Raw genomic sequence first — 19,664 nt, 5'->3', positions numbered from 1 at the left:
TCAGCTGAGGTTGCAGCTTCTGAGGGCTGCAGCAACAGTTTGGATGGCAGAATCTCACCAAGCCTCAAAGCAACAGCAGCTGGGATAAACATCGCCATACAGTGCAATGGACTTGTAACTTGGAAGGGACTCTGAGGCATCTTTTAGTTCTCCTTCTGCCCCAGAACTCCCTTGCCACCTTGATCTAGCTGCCTGAGCTCACATTCACAAGAGCACTTAGACGCTGAGCTGATACTTTACAGATCTACACTTAAATAACCAAAATTTAAATTCTGCCCATGCATCTTTGCAGATATCTGAATTCCTTGTGTGCCTAAGCTTCCCTGTGAGGCTCCTTAAGTGCCTGTATCTACCTTGAAAACATTGAGCTGCTCACATCCTATTTCATATTTCAAACAAAATATTGAGACTTGCCTTAATATTTACAAAAATATATGACTGCAGATGTCCCTTCTCAAGTCCCATGTCGCACATTTCAGGTTTTTTCCATGTACTCAGGAAGCAGATGGGGCACATATTTTAGTCTGTGACTTGATTGTTTGAGAAGTCGCCTGCTTTATAAGGTGTCCTGGCTCAGATCCTTTCTCTGCCTAAGGAGATGTGAATACATACCATAGGAGATGACTCTAAGACCTGAATTACAGGATCTTCTGGGACAGAGCTTTTCAATTCCGTTGCTGAATCTGTTACTGTGGGAGGTAATTAAATACTCGTTGTAGCAGAGAGAAGGAACATGAGGATGACTCTTTCGCCGTGATCACAGCACTCACACATGAGATGCAGATCTTACTACCTACCCATCCTTTTTATTTGGAAGCAGGATACATTCCATTGATATTTCATTATTCACCAGGCTCATATAAAAATGGAAGTTCAAGTTGTCTCAGGAAGAAGAGGCATTTGAATCCAAGTTCTTGGATCCTAATCAAGTATACTAACTGATTAACTAAGAAGAGATCCCTCTCCTGTTTTAGATATAAAAAAATCAGGAAAGGATTCATGTTTACAATGAAAACCTGAGCAGAGACAAATAACTCCCACTAGCTTTAAGCTCCAAATAGACACAAAATTTAACATGCCCCTTTCTCCTTGGTATTTCCTCTTGACTAGCTTAGATAGTCTCTGTGTTTCAGCCTGGATTATGTGAATCATTCTCAGACATCAGGCTTCTCCCCAGGCACTGTACAGATAGCCTAGATACTGAAACTGGGGCTGTGAATACAGCTTGGAGCAAAGTTAAGCATGCTCACAGCTAAGCCCAGCAATGCAGAGCCAGGGTCCCTCCTAAATCAAGACTTCATAAAAGTGATGTGCTAGTAAGCTGCTTTGGTCAAACGTGTGTTGCACTACATAAAAATTAAGGATGCCACTTTTTTCCCCAAAAATTTTCAAGACAATGTGCAAAGCGGTTTTTTGTTCAGTTCCTCAAGCATCAGTCAAGGTGGTGCTACTTACACCAACCCACAGAGGAAGGAGCATGGAGATATAGTAGTCAGCAGAAGCTGGCGTGGAAAGTCACTGATGGGAGTCTGACTTCTTTCTCTTGCTGCACCTTATAAAATACAGACTGTTAATTTTCCTTGTGGTTGCTAGGGCAGTTGCTGATGTAAATCACTAGAGCTACACCTACGTTAGGGAATCTGTGTTGATTTATATCAGCTTATAAGCATGTAGTCCTTGCTGGTTAATGCAGCATAACCCTTTTGGAAAATGAAACTTTTCAAAGATTCCATCACTTCTGCTTTTTTGCAACCTGTTGGCTGCCAATGTAAGCTCCAGTGGCACAAAGCCAATGCAAACACCAAGGCTATGACTTGCAGTTAAGCAACAGAAAATGCTGTTAGTAGTGCTACTGTAGGACAAGGTCTGAAGTGAAGCAGACAAGAATTTTCTGTCACAAATCACTGCTAATATCATAAAGGAAGGTCAGCTATGCAGAGAATTTCCTGCCTTTCAGCCTAGAAAGTCAATAATGACAGCAGTGAACATTCACAGGGGGAGTTTTATGACTAAATCCTCAGAACAGCAGAAAAAAAAAGTCTCTTCAGTAAATATAGCCATGAAACATTAAATCCAAAACAAAACAAAACCAGAGCTTGACAATACAAAACTAAGAATAACTGATGCCATCTCTGAAGCAGAAAGAAACACCAAATGATAAACGTAAGCTCATTACCGCAAGTCATTACCAAGAACAGCCAGACCAGAGCTTTCCACAGATTCTGTCTTTTAGTTTAGAGTATAACCCTGGAGTCATCAATCTGTTGAAATTGTGGAAGGAAATTGTCCTGGGGTAAAGAAAGAGGCAATAGCTCTGGCTAATAACTATAAAACTAAGAGATTAGAGACACAGTAAAGATGGATTATGTGGTGACAGTGTTAGTAGAGAGGTGTAATGCAGTGGCATTACGTAAAGAGTCAAATGGGAGTGGGATGAGGCTGGATCATACGAAGAGGATGACAGAAGAAGGGAGGGATTAAGAATGATTGCCAGATGCAGACGAGGTTATGGCATCAGCATACAGGCACAGGAGCTGAACAGACCTCGGCTTTTTTGTAAAAGGCCTGAGATAAAACTTGAGTCAATGGGAAGCGCAATGTGAAAGTCAGTTTCCAGTTGCTCCTGCTCTGAAAACTTCTTCCACCTACTGCTTTGGCTGGTTAACTCACTGACATTCCCACTTGTTTACTCCAGTGTAGCACTGGTGGGGCTCTTCAGGGGCATGTGGGTGATTTAAAACACGAGTGAGATGAGAGGATGACTCAGCCCATTGCCTCCAGATGGAAGCAGTAGAGCGGTCCAGCTCGTCCTTTCTCCTTGAGCAGCCATGTGGGCAAAGCAATGAGAGATGCAACAGGTGACCTGCAAAGCAAAGTCTGAACCTTAAGATATCCTGGTCTGTAGACTGAACATTCGCCTCTGCAAAATGAGCATTCCTCACCCCATCAAGCTTTTTTACATTGAGAAATCACAAAGCAATTGCATTTCTGCTGCAAAGTAAAATCTTGCTAGTTTCTAGTTGCCTAAATAAGCTCCTTAAACCAGTTTGCAGGTAGGATTGATGCAGGGAGTCAAAACATCCTCAAAAAAATGGGAGGCCTGACTTGTGCCTGACACCTCAGATCCACTGAGAATGTGCAGATCTTCACAGATGCAAGAGTTACTTTTCCATGCTCCCAGTATGTTGGCTGTCAGACCTCCAGAGAAGCAATTAATTATTTTCTGAAGCAGCAAAGTTTTCAAATATGAGAACAACTTTATGGCAAAAGTCTTCAAGAGGAATTCAGGGTCCTTTCTGTTTCTTTCTCTGTGTGGTGTAGGCTTCAGGCAAAAGGCAAACTTTGAGTGAACCATTGACTTTTCTCTGCCTTCATCCTTATGTGCAGAAAAGGGAAGACAATGCTGCCCTTGCTCCTCATTTGTTTATCTCTTTAGACTGTAAAATCTTTTGGCCAGAGACTGTCTGTGCCATACGAAGCACACATGAGCCTTCACCTCTGCTGAGACCCTGGGGTGCTTTAGGTGTCCAATCAATGCAATATACTGTGCCTTTGACTGTAGTGAGTCATAAAGATGAAGGAAGAGAGAAAGGGATTTTTCACTTTATTTTATTCAAACAGGTCACATCCCGATTCATTCCCGAATGACCTAACTGACAGAGGTATTTAGCACACAGATTTCTTTAGCAGCCTTAAGGGGCCAAAAAATGACCAGCTCCTCCAAGTTAAAAATCAAGACACCTGTTTCAGTGGTGGGAGGGTTGTGAGGACACACAAGAACAGCAGCAGACACTAGCTCCTCACTTCTCCAGGCCTTTCCTCAGCTCCCTTTTGTGAAACAGCAACTTGATCATAATGATAAGAGCTGAGAGGCACAGTTTTACTGACAGCACAGAAAATAACACACAGGTTGGAGAGGAAAAGGAGGTCAGAACCAATTAAATCTCCTAGGCTGCACTGACTAAAGTAGCAATGAAGTGTTGGATGAACACATGAAGTGTTGGATGATTGTTCAAGACACACTTGTCCCACTTGTGAACCAGGTTTTTTCTTGATAAACAGCTGTAAAGTGAAGAGCACCTTAAAGCCCTAGACTGTATCTTAGGCTTCAGGAGGAGGGACAGCTCATTGATTTAACAACTCATGCTTATAGCTAAAATCTGTCCAGGATGGCAGATTTGTTCAAGGATAGAGGAGCAAAGGTGAGTGTAAACCACAGGTAATGCCCTGGGTTCAAAAGAGCTCTCGCAGCTGCCCTAAACCATTGCAGCTTTCAAGAGACTTTCTTCCCAGCTGTGATCCCTCCGTCTCTGCTCAGTCTCACAGGGCATCCTCTCGCCTTATGTGTACAAACGTGGTGGGGCAGAGGTAGGTGTAAACTTCCAGCCATCCTGCCAGGCTCCAGGAGCTGCCTGCTGCTGGGCTACGTCCTCATCCCCAGCGGGCTGCAGCCGCCCAGTGCCACGCTCCGTGACAACCTAAAATGCTACAGTGTGGTGATGAAACTGGCCCAAGGCCATTATAAAACTGTTTTCAATAGTGCCAGTTTCCTAAAAAAAAAACACCAAAAGAAAGCCAAACAAGCGGAGTGTGTGAGTGAATAATAGGCACACAACAGAGCTCCTTCTCCTCCAGAAAAATAATGGATGCATACAGCAAGCTATTCCCTTGCTGGAGAGGTCCACAACCTCTGAAGTTAATGTATATTCCAGCTAATGGGAATTGTAATCATTGGCACCAGGCCTACATTTAGCTCAGTACCAGCCCTAGCACAAGGGAGGCATTCAGAAGCAGCTCACATCCAAGGGCAGGAGGAATGAGCTGCCAATTGTGTCAGACATGTTGCCTCAGGGGAAAATCTAGCTTGTGGTGCTGCTGCCTGCTACATTTCTCTGATCCCTTCCAGAACAGGCTGCCTCTCTTGTGCCTAGCACCCACAAACCACCAAAATTAATAGCATAGTGTTCTTATTATCTGCCAAGATTTCTCGATTGTACGGCACAGTGCATGCGTGACAACACAACCAAATTACCTTTCTCATTGCTGAGAAGGGTGTGGGCTAGTTTCTCTCTGACGTACTCTCACTTTCTTCTTTCCTTAGCTTGGCACAAAAGCTTGAAAGCAAATGTAATGGAAAACCCAGCAAATTCTCACCTCCTTTTTTTCCTTGAAGAACTATACACGTGAGTGTGTATGCAAGTGTGTGTGTATGCATATGGAGGGAGAGAGCATACTGCTGAGAGCAGCTCCCTCAGCAAGAGGGAAAGCTGTCTTTCATACCTGCAAAGCATGGTCGTACAGAATTGCTTGCACTGCAGAGACCTTACCTCTTTGATATTTGCACTTGTCATTTGTCAGAAACTGTATCAGCTGCTCCTTGCATCCTGGGCTGTGCTATCAAGTGCCAAGAGACCAAGAGAACAGTGTAATTAGCTCCAGACTTGCACCAAACCTTCAGTGAACTAATGGTCCTGGCCATACTGAGGGACACCTAGCTCATATCTGTAAGCTGAACAATTCCCTATTGCTAAGTTGCTTTAGTTCCGTGGAGCTTGAACCATTACCGTGGTTCCCGACTGTTTCTGTAGTACACAACAGCAAAAACTGTAATGAAGGCCACACCGATCCCATTTCTTGTACGTCACCTGTGACTAAAACAAGAGAAGTGTTTACACATAATGATAGCCATACTGCAGAAAAGAGGGAGAAAGTATTGTCTCATTTTCTAAACAGTAAAATCAATGAGATTCAGGTAATCTAGAGGTGGTAGGGAACTGTATGATGAGTATGTTTCTTCTTGGAAAACATCAGTCAAATGAAACTGGAATTTTCCAAGGTATGGGAAAATGTGTATGCCAATTCTGGGAGGAATCATTCCTAAGCTCTAGAGGGAACTGTTGGTCAAACTTGAGAGAGTCCCCAGTCCTCAGTGGATGAGTGCAATCTTACAGTGCATTGCTACAAGGTATGGAAAACTTGGATTCAAGTCCTTATAGCTCCCACATCTGAGACAAGAGCCTTATCTGTCTATTGACTACACGAGGAGAGAGTCCTTCAGGCTCCTCCATCGTAAACACTCCATTTCCTTCAAGCAAACCAATATTAACTGAGTCAGGGATCCCAACTTGGCTCCTACACATCCCATGAGAATGTTATAACCCTAGTTAATGCCTTCCTTACTCTTCTCCTTAATGAATAATTACTTACACAAAGTGAAACCACTTTAACAAAGGAAGAGGAGCAAAGTCAAACCTCTCTCTCTTTTTCTGAAAGGTGTTGGATTTATCTTAACACAGAACATTTCTGACAATGGAAAAACCTTTGCAGAGCAGGAAGCTTGGTTTCCACTCAGCATTAATTGTGCCCCTGTAACAGGAGATATGATAAGCAGAACTAGGCTTAATAAACCTCATCAAGTGAGGTTCGGGTACTAAAATTCAAACCAAGAATGGCTTGGATTTAGTACTTCTTTTAGTTTAGCTCACAAAGCTCAAAAGGATTATGCAAACAGTTGAAGAAATGCTTCCAGTTTGGCTTCTCTTTGAGCCAAATCATTATGTCAGGCTCCACAGAAAGCAATGGTAGGTTTTTATCTACAGATACAGGTTTTATGAATATCCTCTTCGGAGAAACGTGCAAATGCCTAATGCAAAACAAGATGCCTATCTGTCTGTCTCTCTTTCATACCTCTGTGTTCACATGGCTGTGACATCCTGTCTTTAAACCAGGCTTCAGATATTAGGTTTCGCCAAGCAGAATTTATGTCTCTCATAATGTGGATCTGCCTGGAAGAGCTCAGCATCAAGAGAGTGCATCGGTATCGCTATCCAGAGTGCAGGAAAGACAAATTCATCTGGCCTAAAGGCTGCAGAGGCTTGGTGCCATCAACAGAGTCAGAGGAAGGTATGATGAGAGCTGGGCAAAACCAGTGGCGCACTGTTTGTACTAGCTCCCCACTTGTAGGAGCCCACAGTAAGACAGCTATGCAACACTACTGGCATGGTGGGATTGACTGATGCAGCAGAGGCTGGGAAGCTCTTAGAGTGCTCTTATGCAGAAATAAGGTGGTCAGGAGAGCACGCAGAGGTGTAACGGGAGATAAGGAATAACCCCACTGGTGCAGTGCTCCAGGGCAGACAGTAAAAGTGAGAAGAGAGCACAGGGGAAGAAATGTGGAAGAGGTAACATCCTGAGATGCATATGCAGTTATGCCATAAAAGAAAAGGTTTGAGCCAAACGGCAGAGCATGGCTGGAGATGAGAAAAAAAACCAACAAAAACCAGAAAATCCATCTCAGCACAACATTCTGAGGATTTAGTCACATCATGACTCAGGAGCTTTATAGCCTCAGGATACTGGACTTTCACAGCCTGGTGTTTCCACTGATTACTACAGGAGCTGATTTATCAAGGGGTTTATTGGGCCATGAACATCCCCATCCCTCCTAGACACCAGGGGAAGCCTGTGCTCCACGTTGGGGGATGAGGACAGGCTCCCCTGCTCCGGCCAGCACGTCTTCATTCGATCCTGCAGCCTCGTTACAACTCTGGACTCCTAACTGGTCTGTCTTCCTGGATGTTTTGCTGGTCAGGCTGGTGCAGCTGGGAACTGCTTAGCCTCACCAGCCTGGAAAGCACGCGTGGCAAATTTTATCTGAAAACAGGGAGGCACAACTACAGTGATAACAACAGTGTTGTGCATAGTGTGTGCTAGCAGGTTGTTTAGGCACCAAACAGCACTTGCAAAAAGAGTAGGAAAAAATGTCCAGACACAGTTCCCTTGATACCACTTCTATGCCCCATTAATCTCTGAATGTAGAGTCTGTATCACTGTTAAGGTCATTTTTAGGTAAGCTCCTTTTGTGACCTGTATAACTTCTTGATCATTAAACAAAACCAGCTGGACCAGATAAGTGAAATACTTCAAAATTATGTACATTTCCCTTGTAGAAGTCCCTCTGTCTCCTCACATAATGCTGGCTCTTGCCAGCGTAACTGAGGGAAATGCAAAATGTGACCCTGTACCTTTAAGAGCTGGATCTAATGGTTATGCCACATTTTAGTCAAAATGGGAGAATAAGGGAAGGAGACAGATTATGCTGAAGCAAATGTTGTTAAGTATCAAAGTGAGATTAAATGTAAATGTTAGCAAACTGGTGAAGCAGAAAAAAAAGGAATTTAACATAATCCTTTTTGAAATTATGAGATAAAGATGGTAGATCCCTTCTCTTCTCCCTCTCTCTCTCTTTTTCTTTCAGCCACTATCTTCCTTTATTATTTTTATTTTGACAGTAAGCCTAATGGAAAACACCAACAGCTGAGCTAAGTTTCTGAAACATTGGACAGCAAAGGGAAAAGAAGAAGGCAGCTTTGCAGATTTTGCAGGTTACTGCCTCTGTGACAATAACCTCTTTTATTCCTTCCACCCCCTCCCTCTGGGGATGTGCATGTCCTGCTGTCTTTAGTTGGAAAGCAGAAAGAAACTTAGCAGATAAATGGGTTCAAGCATGTGTCCCAGGGAGATAATAGCTCTGACGTTATTCTAATTTTCTCCCAGTAAACTAGGGCTTGGTCCTGAAACACCCTCTCAGGCGAGGAGCCCATACATATTTCAGGAGTCCCATTTTAATCACAGAACAATACTTGCAACAGAGCTGTTAGGTCTTTATGGATAGCTGAATGGGGAGGAACTTTATGTTTGGTGTTTGACTGCCAGAAAGGAGATAGGACATTCAGATGCTAAAGCAGAGACTGCTTCTCTCAGTGTGTTGACCCACTAGCAGCCACAAAGCAGGGAGGATTTACATTCTCTCCAGCAGCTATGGTTGCTCTCCCTGTTGTCCTTACCTCTCTCTACCTCCTTGTCCCACAGTCTCCTCTTAGAGTGACCCAGTGTCTTGCTTCCTCCTGGTATCAGCCCCTGGGGTAGGGGGAATGGCAGGAGCAGAGGAGAGTTGGGAGCCAAGTGCTGTATGCCAAGTCTGTGGCTTTGTGCAGTTTACCTGTGGTTGTTTCCTCTGCCTCCCTCTTTGTCCAAATGCTCTCATCGGTTTACTCCTAATTATAATATCCACAAGTGTCTACCCTCTGCGGTTCCCTGTGGCTTACTAAATAGTCTGCTGAGGCATTACTGAATTCCAGGAGAGGCAGAGAAGACGTATGTGCCTATGCCTTCCCAATGCTGTCTCTCTCTCCGACATGCACACACATCACCACAGAGGAAGCAGCTGACCCCATTGGCAGAAAAAGGTAACCAAAATGTCCAAGACCCCACCCAAGGCTATTGAAATAATTAGGAAGACGCCCAACAGGCTCTTTGTCAGGCTTATAATGAACACATACTTTTAAAATTAGTTTTCACCATTGTGACAGGGAAAAGAAAAATGTGTTTTATTTAGTTTGTGGCTGTGTCTTAGCCTGAGTCTTCTCTGCACAGTTAAAGCAGGCTCCTATATGGAACAGCCTCTGACCCGGATTAGCAGACTTCTATGCCCGGTGGTCATACCCTGGGATCTGCTTGGGCTTGGGCTGGCATCCCCTCTCCTTGTTCTGAGGGGACAGACTGACCTACATGAGTGCAGAAGAACATCTGCAGCCCCTCAAGCCTTTTCCCAACAATTCACTTCCCACTCCCATCCCCACAAAGGGCAGAATAGTTTTCCTGCCATCAGCTGGGAAAGCGGTCTAGACCACCCGCCTATAGGAGACACGGAGTTAGGACCACGGGTGCTGCTGAGGGGTGCTGACGCCCGTAGTAGTCTAACACAGAATTACATACCCAGGAGTCCAAACAAACTGCTCAGCATTTGCTGTGTCCTGCTACACCATGGCCCAGCTCAGCTGGTGCAACTGGGGTATACAATGGTGGAAGGAGAGGTGTAACGCTTCAGTGGCCGAAACAGTCTGTACTGGAAAAACAGAAGCTCTCAGAAGCTAGCTGTGCACCGGTGCTCTGCAGCCACAGTAACACCTGGAAAGGGAACACACGGCGCGTGTTCCCATTATCACCACAGTACGTCATCTGGGAGACCACAGGAAGAAGTTCCACTGTGGTTCGGAAGCCCCTTTTTTAAAATGAGAAGAGTTGTATTTAGGCAAGGAAAAAAGCATACTTCTTCCTCCCACACAGAAATTAAATTTTCAGGTTCTCAGACTTGGCATGAAAGCTATGAATCCTATTTAAATGAGTTGTTTGCTCTTAACAAGGGAGCATTACATAGATTCTTTTTTTTTTTTTAATTAGCAGTTTGTGGTGAGAAAATGACACCATTGATGTTTGGTGTCTGTGCTAGCTAGGAAGGTATGTTGCTGTTTGATATGAATTGCATTTGCTTTAAATTGTCTTGAGAAAGTTAATGTCTTATTCTTTAGAGCCTTATAAGCATTATCCTGGGCCTGGAGCTATTTTTGTATTTAAAATGCCTTGTCCCACAATTGCAGGCAAAGAATTCCTGTTTTCTGAAAGAAAAATATCAGTGTATGACTGATTGGAAGACTAAAATTCTGCCTATAGGTTAAAAGCTCTTCTAACAGGATCTGTAAATATGTGAGGGCTACATATAATCAGAAGAAAGAAAATATTTCCTGAGTACAGATCAATATTTGGAGAAGCACCGGAAAAGGTTAAGAAATAAGAAATTAATGTACACTGTGAAAAATTTGTAAAAGCAAATCTCAAACTGTATGGTAGAAAGAAAATAGTGAAATTCAAGTGAGCAGGTACTGCATTGGGAATATATTTCCTGAATGCCTCACTGGGACAGATGGCTGCTACCAAAAAAAGGTGAAATGCTGGTGTTGCTACCCAAGTACCACTTTCAGTAGCTGCTTCTAAGATTTCAGGTCTGACTTTGCTCGGTAGAGACCTGAATCTTGTGGCACTAGAGGAGGAGGAAACCTCACACAGGAACCCACACCCTTTGCAACCTCTTCCCCTCCATCCCAGGGCTTGTGCTGTCTGTATCCAAGGAATGATATAGGGCACGGGACTGGACTTTGCCCACAGGTGGGCAGCCTTCCCAGTTGGCCCTGGGGGCTGCCCAGTGGCCGTGGGGCTGGGGCTGCTCCTGTCTCCACCAACCCAGAGCAGGGCTGAGGGCCATGAAGAACAGCACAGCTGGGTCCGGTCAACAAAGTCTCTGCTCTGCCAGAAAGACATCTGCTTTCCAGTTACCCAAAAATGGAGAAAAAGAGTCAGGAATGTTTTGTCTTTTTTTTTCTGAAATTTTCAAAGCCTGATGAAACTGGAGAAAGAGGTTGGACTTCGAATTTCAGCGCAGATAGAGCTGAGGTTCACATTTCATATTAATGCTGCATTTCCCACCTTCTGATAGTGTCAGACTTTAGGACTTCCTTAAAGTTTGTTTCAATTTTTGTACCAAGACTTTTTCTAGCTTTTTCTTGAAATAGGAGGAACAAGTTGTGTTTGTCCTGTTTCAAAGTTTAGGTAAGCTTTAAGACATCAGTTTGAAGCTATGGGGAAAAAAAGAGAAAAGAAGGAAAGCTATTTGAATTATTATTTTGGACGCTACCATAAACACGGTTTCTGAAAACACAAAAAAACTTTTAAAAAAGTATTTCCAAAAAATACGATAATTAGAATGTGAAATGACTTAAATTGAAGTACTTTCTCTGTCATGAAACATAATCTATATTCTGGAATTTTGACCACAAATATCTGTTCTGCTAAATTTGCAGATTTGTATGATTTCTTTTATAAACACTTAAAGGAGGCAAGAAATTACCCTACATTCCTTATGGTTGCATTAAAACACAGAAAAAAAGTGTGGATTGGCTACAGATGACATCTGTTAAGGCTTTTGAAGCCTTAATGTGTTCTGAAATAAAAAGAAATAATAAACACCATCTAAAAAATAGCTAAAAAGCAATTCATTACAAAGAAAACGGAACTTTAAATAATACTCAAGTGGTTCCACTCTTTTTTGACTAGTATTGCAGCTGTCTCATGGTGCTTTGCAGCTGGATCAAACACACCCATTGCTGCAACACTACATATTCGAGGATGCCCTCCACACTGCTGTGCAACCAAGTACTAGGTGTTCTAGGTACAGCCTGCTGTATGAAATGCCGGTGTGCGAGCACTACCGACACAGCCACACATCACTGCTGTATTCCCCACTGCTCTCTGTACCTCTCCACAGATGCTGACAAACCACTGAGTAGCCGGAGAAGACATCTTTGGATGGGGACCAGAAGTAAAAGTGCTACAATGGCCATCTTCATGCTTGGAATTTAATCATTCTATCAAAACATCAAAATGAACCGTGAAAGTCATAAAAAATGAGCTATAGCAAAGCACCAGTCACAAATCTGGATCCAATCATTTCTATGTTTGCTCCACTGAGCAAAGATGTGGTTGACTTAAACCTTTGGGAAGCTGTCCTGTCTTGGTAAAATTACGCAAATTTATGGTGAATTTGCCAAGTCTCTTCTAAATTTGTTCCAAAATTCATTGTTCTCATTGTTACAGCTACCCTGTACATCCTCCAGGTAACCAGAAGTTCTTGCCAAAATGAAGCAGCACTAAAGATAACAGGAACATATCATCTAACAGAATGTCCCTGGCTATATCTGGTCTCATACATGCCAAATAGGTGTCACCATGAAAAAGCTTTCAACCTTTCTGAAAATGAGGAAAATCACTGCTTAAATGGAACTTACATAGCCCTATGGGTGTTAAATTGAAATGAAAGGCTATAGAGGACACCAAGATGCAGAGCACAGTCCTATGAGCAAGTGGGTGCAGGTAAGGCACCCTTCACCATAGTACAGTGGAAGGATGAACTCGATGCCACAAAACCTGCTGAGTTCACAGGAATGCATACTCTGTGCCTCTGGCTCTGCCACGGCATATAAACAATATCTTACACCAGCTTTGTACTGTTTTTATGGCTATGCAAAGCAAACCGACCTTAACCACAACTAGTGTACGTTCAGATGATGCAGCTGAGACTAATTCACCTCATAAAACTGTCTTTCATTATCAAGAGTGCAGTACTTTAATCTGAAGCCACCCAGGAAAGAATAAAATGATAAACAATCACATCCTTTTTTTAAAAGAGCATTCTCACTTTTGCCCATTATCTTTGACCCAAGATTGCTAATGTTTCCTAGAAAAGGAATGCCTAAATGAAGACTCCCGGGCCTGTTCCAGGAAGCAACTCTTATGGAGTATGTCTTAATCACAAGCTCCAGCAGACAAGCAAAAGGCTGAATTCATGTTGGTTTATTGGATAATTTAGCTGTCGAGTGTTTTAATGTTTGCTTTGATTGCTGACTCAAATACAGGCAAGTTAAGCTTAGAAATGGTTCAGTACAGAAATGGCAGCAAGCATTGCACTTGGTGCTTTTCTCCATTCCACATACACGGTTTAATTTGTAAACTCTTTATGTTTAATCTCTCAAGTTGATTAACTGCTCTTATAATTGGGTAGCATACACACAAAAAGCCTGCATTTTCTTTTTACTTATTGCATTGTAATTACTAACACCATTTAAGCAGAGAGATAATTTACCATGCATTTCTGGTATACTAGGACTTCTGTGGTAAATTAGTTTTTGTTTTGCAATAAGTAAAAAGTTTAACTGAAAGCCAAAAAATTTTCTAAGGAAACTGAGTAGCAATCTATCCTCAGTGAAGAAGGTGTACATTTAACACAGATAAACTGTATTGAGGTTACCTGTCAAGTTGGGGCAATAGTTATTTTGTGGTGATCAAGGCTCTGGACTGGGAGCATAGACATGACTTCAGCCATCTTGTCCTGCCTTTAATACATCATTATCCTGGGACTCTTCAGCAACACAGGATGAATACAGCCACACGGTAGAGCTACGACCACTATGGAAAACCACCTCAGCATAAGGATTTGTAAGTATGCTAGAGCATGGAAAAGGTGGCATACTGGTAGGTGAGAGGAGGACAAGGATTAATCCTTTCATGCCTCAGTTGAACAGATGCTCCAGTATTGATCTGCATCATGAGAGTCATCGTGAAACTACATTAGTACTGCCTTTGAGGCTCTGAAAAACTTTGTAAGAAGCAGTACACCTGCCTGTGTAAAAAATGAGATCGTTCACTTCTGTGTTAGGAAAAAGGGACATTGTATTGATGAGAAGAGTTTTTGTTATGCTGGGCTGAAGACCAAGCCTCATGTTACGCTTTCCATTTGTTAGTTCATTCTTCCTGGTGAGTACTAGCATTTTGATGCAGTTCCCAGTAAAAGACACATCACTTATGGGCCAAAGAATGGGTGAAGAGAAATTTTAACAGTTAAGGGACTTGTTATGTTCTTTGGTCTCCCAGCAAGGGGGTTTGTGTCAGGATCCAGAGACACACTCACCCCTGCATGGAACAGCTTGAGTGGCCAGCATCCTAGGGAAGAATATTCTTTTGGATCAAATGGCATCCTCAGTGGCTGAATGACACCTTTCAAACCACATACGTAACTTCACTTTCCTTCCATGTTGCTTTTTGTTTTTTCCCTTTTACGAGGTCTACAGCAGCAGATGTTTCTTGGTGCCAGCTCCAATAGTTATCGCTGAGATGTTTAATGCCTTCCCCTAATCCACAAGCTGCCAGGGGCTAGTTTTCCTGAGAATCCGGCTTCGCTTAATGTGAAAATAAAACCAAACCAATTCACACCATTTCTGCAGTCTTCATGGCAGTATAAAGAAGCCTGAAACACCAGTCTTCAACACAAATAGGAAATCTCCACCTCTGACGGTTTGAAGGAAAAATATGAGATACACACTGAACTATGTACTGGTCTGCATTAGCAGAAGAGTACCTAGCAAGTAAAGGGAAATGGTTATCTCCTTCTCAGTACCAGTGGAGCTACATCTAATCTGTGTCCAGTTTCAGGGCATGCCAGTAGAAGAGAAAGCAGTAAACTGGAGAGAAGCCAGAGAGTCAAGGGGCTGAAGAACATTAGCTATGAGGAAAGGCTGAGGAAACTGGGCTCGTTTAGCCTGCAGAAGAGAAACTTAAATGGGGATCTAGAGAAACCCAAATGAGTCTGGTTCCCCCACCTAGAGGGAGGCTATGGGGAAAATGGAGCCAACCTCTTAGAGGTGCTCAGTGGGAGGCCACAAAGCAGCCATGAGCAGAAATTACAGCAAGGGAAATGATGGTAGGAAACGAGGACAAAGGTTTTCCCCCAAGGATTGTACAGTACTGGAAGAGGTGCCCAGAAAAGCTGGGGAATCTCCACCTGTGGTGACATTTAAAACTTAAGTAGACAAGGCTTTGGAGTTAACTTTGAAGGTATCCCTGTTTTGAGCAAGAGATTGGACTAGATGATCTCCCAAGGTCCCTTCCAGACTAAATTTTTCTATGAGTCTATGACCTCATTTTTTTAGATGAGGAAAGACCCAACTTAGAGTGTCTAAACTGCCAGGTTACACATACATTTTTCTGACTTTTTAGCTTTTGATGTAGTTGGTAAATCTTTTTATTGTACACACTTCTGTATTATAGAGGAATTACATGAGCACAAAGAAGAACAAATGACTACATTTCCTAGATAAATACTTCCTGCACGGGAAATGCCCCTTTTATCAAGATACGCATCAAATAGCGAATGATTCACATTATGTTTCTGAGAAGGATCCTTCAGAAATGTGGGAAACATGGCTCCTGAAACATGGGAAATAACTACAAACACAGGAAATCTCATGAGCTATTTAAAGGCACTCTTCTCATGATAGTGCACGACAGTACTCATAAGGCTGATGGTAAGCACAAAAGTTTTTAATAATTTTCCACAGGGTAAATCAGTTGCTTTTAATTACAATCATTCCTAGGCTAACTGCACTGTGTAGAACTATTCCATGACAGCAAACCTTTACTATCCCTTCCAGCCACTCAACAGATGGGTTTTTTTATGGCACAAAATGACCTTAGTGTTTCATGTCAGGATGGCTGCCTTTTAGCGATAGCAGTAATTTCTGAACACACAGAGATGAAGAGTATTTTCAGAGCTCTCAGACTGTAATAGCACTAGGTTATGATAAAGCATTAAGGGTGGACCTTCTTAAGGGGTGTCTCAGATGCTGCAGAATTGGACAGAAATCTGGGATGTAATAGCCAGTTTCATGTGAGGCCTTTTTTTCCCTATAGTCCTTCTGTGTTCCAAGATGACTTTTGTTGCCTGCCACATACTGTCATGTTGATAGGCTAACATTGCTTTTATAGTGATGTAAAAGAAACATCATAAATGCAGAAACAAAGGGAGGATGTTCCCATTGCTGCCATAGTTCATAGCCTGGGATTAAAAAGTGATTTATTTCTTTCTAAATCAGAGGGCTTGCTTGTTTTCATACAAACCTTGAATCACAGCAGGGTTAAGTATTTCCTGCATCATAACCCCGAGAGTAAGTTACACAGTAGGAATAGTTGTGTCAGTCCAACAGTTCACTCCAGGCTGAAAAAAGGGGAGGACCAACTCCCACTCCCACAGCTTCCGAGTGGGTGACCTTGCTCCCCTTCTTCTGCCTCTTCTGGTGCCTACTGCACCCTTTGCTGAGCCAAATGAGATCTCTGGTCATGGGGTTGAGAGTCTGCAGCTGAGATGGGGGATGCAGGTTAGGAGGCAGGGGAAGGGAAAGGAGAGCTTCCCATCTCAGTGGTAGGAAGTCATTAGATCAGCTTAAGCCATGAGTGTAATTTTATCCTCAAAACCGCTCTTATTTTAGCCTCTGAGCCATTTGTTGAAAAACATCTTACTGCTTTTTGGAAGTGATTAAAGTTCCTAGAAAATGCTGTCTTAAAGAAGTATCTTAGTGGGAAAATTTTGCTGACACAAACTCCACAACACATTAAGAACAAAACACAGATGCAGAATGGCAAAAAATCTGAAAATTATGTTCCTGTGACAGGGAGATGGCTATTTGTCTTTCACTAGTGTAGTGTCTTCTCTAGTTCTCCCTCCTTTCTGTCATTTAATGGAAAGCAGCTACCCCTGCCCTAGGCCTGCTGTTTTCATATTTGATGTGGTAGAATGAAAAAACATCTTTTTTTGTTTGGTTGGTTTCTTTAGTATTATACTTCCCTTTTTCCCCTCTTTTAAGACTCATCTGCATTCCAGGTCTGTTTCTGCTCCCAGATGGTACATGTCACAGGCATGGTTTACTGATAATTTTAAAAAGCCTTTTATTAAGTCAAAATATCATAGGAAAAAAAGATTGTTATATAAAGAGCATAAATAAAAGATTTCTTTTTCCTTATACATAGATGCCACTGAAAGGAATAGTGACGGTGAACATGGTAGTAAATGTTTTCAGGAGGAAAGGTCAATAACAACAATATCAAATTCTCATAAAACTCTTGTTTCAGTAAACGAAGCAATGAAATGAAAGAAGATATAATATCTGCTATGTGTTGTCAAGCATCTGGAAGTTACACTGGGAAGCCCAACATGAACCTTTTACATGAAACTAGATACAACATCTCCATTCTGTGCATGGAAGAACTGAAGCCTAATCTCTGTTCTTACCTTTCAGTACTTAGTAATTTATTTTATACATATAGAAGTAATTCACTGTATTAATTGTTACATAAATTGCTATTTTGCTATATATGCATCCATTGCTATATATGAAAGTACTTAGTCATTTAGTAATTATTTGTTAGGTCATAATCCATGCCTTGTTGTCTGACACAGACAAATACACTGAAATTAATGGGCTGGACAAGTATTATTGCACTGGTGTCTCATGGAGAGCTTGTCTTTGCTGCAATACTAATTTGCACTGAACCTCAGGTGGGGACCTGAGCTTAGAGGGGCTTTCTCCTAGGACTTGCTCACCTGCTTGAAGATGTGAACTGATATTCAACTGCTGCTGATACACATGCTGGTAATTGCATTACAAAAACTCATAAAGAAGTGAACCTAGTCACTCTTTTAATTGAAGCACTGTTAATAAAAATTGCTGTATTTTCTTGGGTGGTCACTCCAACTCAAACTAACTAATTTCATTGGGAACTAACTACAGAGCACTGACTCTACCTGTTAAAGACCAAACAAACTCTGAAAGCCCAGTATCTGCAAAAAAACCCCCCATGCTGGAAAGACACTTGAACAAGAACTTAACAAGATTATTTATTTTGGTTGAGCCAATCAATCCAGAAAACATAACCCATAATTGCTTCTTATGAAAAGATACAAAATAATAGCAGGTACATGTACATTGAGGGGAGAGATGGAGAACAGAGTGACTCTTGCAAGATTTTTTTTTTCCATAGAGTTGTAAATGTAACTGGACACATAAATATTCTGATTTTCACATCCCGAAAAAAATACTTCCACATTTCTCATAGAAATGGCACTCGATGCTTCCCATAAGAATAGCTCCTTGGATAGTAGGAGTGACAGAAGCTCTTACCTAAGCAGAGCCACCCCCTAAACAGGACAATACTTGTAGTCAACAGACTGGTCTGATCTATTTATAAAAACATATATACCTACTTTTACCATGATAGACATGGAGTCACTATGGAGTAACCAGAGTCTGAGAATTTTTAATACTGTGCATGTTTTGGTTGATAAAGTTATGAAGGACTGTCGTGTGAATATGCCGTTCTGCCTTAAGGGAGGATGAGAAAGGTATAAGCTGGAAAAATGTGATTCTATGGAAAAGTTCTCCTAGCAACTTGACAGAAGGAGTGTGTGTGGATAATTGCAGGATGATAGTCTATAGTCAGGTACCAAACCACAGTGAGACATCTGCTCTGCCAGTACTGAAATCAGTCATCAGAAAGGCCATGAAGCTGAGGAGTCTTGTTGAGAGGGTGAGGGGGACACAGGATTTGCAGGGGTCTGTCGTGACCCAGAGGTAGCGTGAAGGAGCTGAGTTCTCCAAAAAGCAGGAAATTGCAAGTCCTCGGTCGTCAGCTAAGCATACAGACTGACCAGTTTTAAGGGATTCATTCTGAACATTTTGGCTTGGGGAAGCCATTTGCTACTGAAAATCTCACTCAGTCCTGCTGGAGAGAAGAGAAATGCGTTGCTCAGCCTGTGCTGGATCTGCTGAGATAATTGCAGCCGATAATATAAGGACTGCAATGTATAGACCTGTCAGAGAGCAAAAGAAAATTGTGGTGCCCCCCCTCCGCACACGGTCACTTCAGTGAGGTGATGGCTAGGAAGGGTGAGCTGGGAAGGGCAGAGTTAGCCAGCCCAGTGTCCGCGTTACATTGCACTGATCTCTTTAAATCCTGAAACAATGTGCTTGTATTTAAATTGCAAGCTTCTTAGCAGAGGATTATTCTTTGTCACATTTTCCCTTCCTACCGTTGGGTTTCCACATGATTACAAAAGCATCCCTCCCACCTGCAGCATGCGATTACTGCAGGTCTAAACTGCAGCAGGACAGGAGAGTTTAGCTCGTTCTGCTCCCCAAGAAGCAGGATTAACAGGATTTACTGTGCCACCTCCAAGGACCCCTGTCCCAATAGTTCCTCGTTCCGAAGCTGCCACGCTCGGTGCCAGTCAGGACGGCAGGGCCGCCGTGCCAGGAGAGCACAGAGGGTGGCTCTGCCGGCTTCTCCCGGGAATGGGAGCAACAGGGAGGTTTCATCTAGCAGGGCAATAAGACAGGCCAGGAGCTTGAATCCTCTCTGCCAGGCACGGATTAGGCTGGAAATTA

The 19,664-nt window shown here is 42.6% G+C and overlaps 1 long non-coding RNA gene across 1 annotated transcript in view; it reads right to left on the bottom strand.

The window, feature by feature from the left end:
* Positions 1-16,962: 16,962 nt before the first annotated feature.
* LOC138690079 (uncharacterized) overlaps positions 16,963-19,664 on the bottom strand; it is a 51,411-nt gene continuing 48,709 nt past the window's right edge. Inside the window, exon 3 of the long non-coding RNA XR_011328878.1 lies at positions 16,963-19,002. This is a non-coding gene — a long non-coding RNA (uncharacterized lncRNA). The remainder of the gene's footprint in view (positions 19,003-19,664) is intronic.

Source organism: Haliaeetus albicilla, chromosome 19 (assembly GCF_947461875.1).
Source record: "Haliaeetus albicilla chromosome 19, bHalAlb1.1, whole genome shotgun sequence".
In the NCBI taxonomy this organism is placed as follows: Eukaryota; Metazoa; Chordata; class Aves; order Accipitriformes; family Accipitridae; genus Haliaeetus; species Haliaeetus albicilla.
The sequence above is the reverse complement of the archived record's forward strand: the minus strand, read 5'-3'. Positions and strand labels throughout refer to the sequence as shown.